We start from the raw sequence: 4904 nt of genomic DNA on the forward strand, positions 1-4904 counted from the left end.
AAAAAAAAAAAAAACAACCCAAAAACCAACCAACCAAACAAACAACTTAACAGAGGATGGAGGACACTAAGAAAACAAGGCCCTCTAAACCAACAGGAGCAAAGCTCTTGTTGAAAGACCCAAAGAGTCTTTCTCTCGGGACTCTCGCCCAAAGACCACCAAGAGTCCGAAATTCGTTGCAACAGCAAGAGGATTTAATCGGTCCGGCGCGTCGGAGTTCAGCTGCCTTAGGGAAGAAGCCGAACCCCGAGTGACTGTTACAGAGAGTATTTAAGCTCAGAAACCACAAGCAGGTGCAGGGACGGGGGTTCCAGGGAAATTCTAGTATGCAGATATACAAATATCTCTTATACATTGATCGATTGTTCAGCTGTCTTTGGCAACATCCGCTCTTTGTGGTCGGCCATTTCCTCTGGGTACTGAGCCTTGAGGAGTGGTCCCAGGGTCCCTGGGGTCAGTTTCTCATGACCCAGGTACAGCGCAGCCCCTGGGGTCAATTTCTTATGACCCTGGTGCAGCACCTGGGGTTAGTTTCTAATGACCCTGGTGCAGGCAGCCCCTGGGGTCAATTTGTATTTTTCCACAGTCTTATATTGTGAACTCACAGAGACTGAGGCAGCATGCACAGAGCACGCACAGAGCACGCACAGAGCATGCACAGAGCACACACAGAACACGCACAGAGCATGCATAGAGCATGCACAGGTCCGCATGGTTCACACGGTTCTGCACCAGGCCCTTTGTGCATGCATCCTAGCTTCCAGTTTGGTGTTTTAATGGGATTCCCGAGTGTGTGAACAAGTGGATCTCTGATTCTTGTGCCTTCTTTTGGGCTCTTTCTCTCCTACATGTCTTGTCAAGCTCCAATGTCTTAGTTTTGTTTTATCTCATTATATTTTATCATTCCTCAGAGGTGTGTCTGTTTTCTAATGAGAGACAGAAGGGGAGCGGATCCAGGGAGGCAGGAAGGCACTGGGAGGAGCGGAGGGAAAGGGAAACTGTAATCAGGATATATTCCATGAGAAAACAAGTGTATGTTCAATAAAAGGAAAAAAGAAACTTGTCAGAGGACATAAAAGGATCACACAGTTCTTGTGAAGGACCAGGAAAATATGGGATATTATAATAAAAAAGAGAGTAAAATCTAGCCCTGTAAATGAAAGAACCTCAGTGTTTTTTTTTTTTTTAAAGTATTCATTTTACATGTATGAGTACTTTGTAGCTGTCTTCAGACACACCAGAAGAGGGCATCGGATCCCATTACAGATGGTTGTGAGCCACCATGTGGTTGCTGGGATTTGAACTCAGGACCTCTGGAAGAGCAGTCAGTGCTCCTAACGGCTGAGCCATCTCTCCAACCCTCCACAGTATTTCTTTCCAGCATTAAACACTAATATTTAATTTTACAAATGATATAAAGCTAAACCATTGTACTCTTGCCCCATGGTCAACAGTTTGCTACACAGAGCACATCATACTGGTAGCCCTGTTTTAGCCAAAATTCATTCTTATGCATCCCATGAACACTTGAAGATGTTAAGACTTTTTTGGTACTGATCTTCATTAGCTCAGGACCTGCTATTTCTGAAGTATTTCAAATGGCTCTTACTATTATATTTAGGGGGCACATTGCATTTTTATTAGAAGGAGATAAAAAACAAGATAATTACAGCACTTGCTAAATGCTATGCGCTTTGTGACTGAAAGAAATCCTAGCCACTGGAGAACTTATTTTCCTAATTCAATTTTTAGTAAGTGGTGGTTGTATATACTAAGGCTGAAACCTGTCCTGAGGGCACTTCCGCCCCTCAAGGCCTAGTGGGGGAAGTGCAGCTGTGGTGGTGAGGGTCAGTGGGGCCCTTCTGAATCCCAAACGAGGCTGGCAGGGTATGATCCTGCCCTAAGAACTCCCTTTCAGCCTCTTCTGCTCTCTCCCCAGGAGTGCTTAGCCAGCTTGGTTTGTGTTGGGACTGCAAACACTGGCTGTCACTAAATGGCTCCGGGCTTTGTTTGGCATCTTGTGGACTGCCACACACAGGCCATGGCAACGTTTATTGTCCAGTTCTGGGCTGTGTGATGACTTTCAAGGTCATGATTATATCAAGCAACCGAGGTTGGTGGTGGTTCGGTCGTCTCTAGCTGTCATTAGTGGTTTCACTGACAAATCCTCTGAGGCCACTGGGATATCCATGAAATTCTCCTCTCTGTGACCTCTCTCACATTCCTTAAAAAAAAAAAAAAAAAAAAAGGAGTGGTTTTTTATGCACATCTTTTGTAAAGACCATAGGACCTGGAGCTGAGTATTGATGTATGTCTATTTTAGTTGTTCTTACTGATATCGCAAAATGCCTGACAAAAGCAACTGATAAAGTTGTTAGTATCCACAAGGCAGCTCCCAACTATCTACAACTCCAGCTGTAGGGAACCCAATATTCTCTCTGGCCTTTTTAGGCATTAGGAATACACAGGCATCCATGTGGGCAAAACACCCATACACATAAAAACAAACAAATGAACAAAAACAAAAAGGAAAGCCGGGATGAGTTGGCCAGACAGGCCAGGACTTCCTGCAAATGTCCACCATCCCGATTTTCTCTTCTTACACATTCTTTTAAGTCACTTTCATGACCTGAGAAAGATTTCGACAGTGAGAAAAATGGCAAAATGAATCACTAAGAAGGAGGGAACCGGTTACATTTAAGTCACGTGATCTCTCTGTGAAGAAATGAGATGAGCAAGGAGCCCGTCTGATATCACCATATTTGGAAGAACAGGGAAGCTTGCTCTGTAGCTGTTAGAAAGAGCTTTTAAACAATTCTGACTCTTTTTGTTCTGGGCAGGATTTGATTCAGACAGTATTTGAGTTAAGTAGGAGGAAACAAAGATATTATTTTAATTTTTATGTGCGTGCGTGCATGTGTGTGTTCATTTTTGGTGATCGCCCCTGTGCACGTGCCACGGTTCTCTTGCAAAGGTCATCCACCTGGGATGAGACAGGATCTCTTTGTTGTCCATTGCGATGTTTACTTCAGGCTGGCTGGCCTCTGGCTTCTGGGACTCTTCTGTCTCTGCTCCCGTCTCACTGTAGGACTGCTGGGACAGACAGACTTCTGACTTTTATATGGGTCCCAGGGAACTCAAGTCCTCACAATTGCATGGCAAGTACTTTATCCACAGAGCCATCTTCCTAGCTAGGAAAAACCTCTAAGCTAGCAAAACTCAAATACTTGCTTGTTCCTTTCTCTTTTGGTTATGTTTTGTGTTGTGCCTTTTGAGATAGGGTCTTAGGTAGCCTAGGCTGGCATTGACATAGGGTCTTAGGTAGCCTTAGGCTGGCCTTGAAATTGCTAGGAGGGCCATGGTGACCTTGAATTCCTGATCCTATTGCTTCCAACTCCCAAGTGCTACTGGGCCTGGCTATCTACCTTCCTCCCTTTTCTCTCTCTCTCTCCTTCCCTCCTCCTCCTTTCTGTCCCTCCCTTCCTTCTTCCTTTATCTTTCTATGGTAGAAATGTCTGGTTTGTGTGTGTATGTGTGCGTGTGTGTGTGTGTGTGTGTGTGTGTGTGTGTGTGTGTGTGTGTGTCAGTGTATGTATGTATATGAGTGTATGAGTATGTGTGAGTGTGCATATGCATGTACATGTGAGTGTGAGTATGTCTGTGTGTGTGTATGTGTGTGTAGTGTGTATATATATGTATGAGTGTGTGTGAGTATATGTATGTGTGTATGAGTGTATGAGTATCTGTGAGTGTGAGTGTGCATGTATGTGTGAATGTGTGTGTATGTGTGTGCAGTGTGTGAGTATATGTGTATAAGTGTGTGTGAGGTTTGTATGTTTGTGTATATGAGTGTGTATGTGTGTGAGTGTGTGAGTGGATGTGTGTAAGTATATGTGTGTGTATGAGTGTGTGTGCATGTGTGTGTGTGTGTGTGTGTGTGTGTGTGTGTATGTGTGTGCGCACCATTTCGTGGACTGTTTCCTGTTTCCCTTTGAACTTTTGAGAGCAAGCCTGAAATGGTCTGAACACAGCACACATTCTTGGTCCTGCTTTCTGTGCATTTGGAATACAGAGGAAACGTCCAGCTGAGATATCTCTGTGCATCCTCAGATGACAGCCTGTTTAACACTTTTTTAAATTTATTTTTATTAGATATTTCTTTATTTACATGTCATATGATATCTCCTTTCCCAGTTTCCCCTCTGATAAATAAAATAAAATTAAATAAAACAAAAACAAAAACAAACCCCTGTCTCCTCCCCCCTCCCCCTGCTACCATCTCACCCCCCTCCCGCTTCCTGTCCCTGGCATTCCCCTACACTGGAGCATAGAACATTCACAGGGCCAAGGGCCTCTCCTCCCACTGATGACCAACTTGGCCATCCTCTGCTACATATGCTGCTGGAGCCATGAGTCCTACCCTGTGTACTCTTTGGTTGCTGGTTTAGTCCCTGGGAGTTCTGAGGGTACTAGTTAGTTCATATTGTTGTTTGTCCTAAGGGGCTGCAAAACCTTCAGCTCCTTGGGTCCTTTCTCTAGCTCCTTCATTGGGGACCCTGTACGCAGTCCAATGGATGGCTGTGAGCCTCTACATCTGTATTAGTCGGGCACTGTCAGAGCCTCTCAGGAGACAGCTGTATCAGGCTCCTGTCAGCCAGCACTTGCTGGCATCCACAATAGTGTCTGAGTTTGATGATGGAGTATGGGAAGGATTCCCAGGTGGGGCAGTTTCTGGCTTGTCCTTCCCTCAGTCTCTGCTCTACAGTTTGTCTCTGCAACTCCTTCCATGGGTATTTGTTCCCCGTTTTAAGAAGGAATGAAGTATCCACACTTTGGTCTTTCTTTTCCTTCTTCTTCTTCTTCTTCTTCTTCTTCTTCTTCTTCTTCTTCTTCTTCTTCTTCTT

The 4904-nt window shown here is 44.6% G+C and overlaps 1 protein-coding gene across 3 annotated transcripts in view; it reads left to right on the forward strand.

Moving 5' to 3' along the window:
- Window positions 1-4904, forward strand: part of Ccdc170 (coiled-coil domain containing 170) — an 86331-nt gene that overhangs the window by 19198 nt on the left and 62229 nt on the right. The window lies entirely within an intron of this gene.

This window comes from Mastomys coucha, unplaced genomic scaffold (assembly GCF_008632895.1).
Source record: "Mastomys coucha isolate ucsf_1 unplaced genomic scaffold, UCSF_Mcou_1 pScaffold5, whole genome shotgun sequence".
NCBI lineage: Eukaryota > Metazoa > Chordata > Mammalia > Rodentia > Muridae > Mastomys > Mastomys coucha.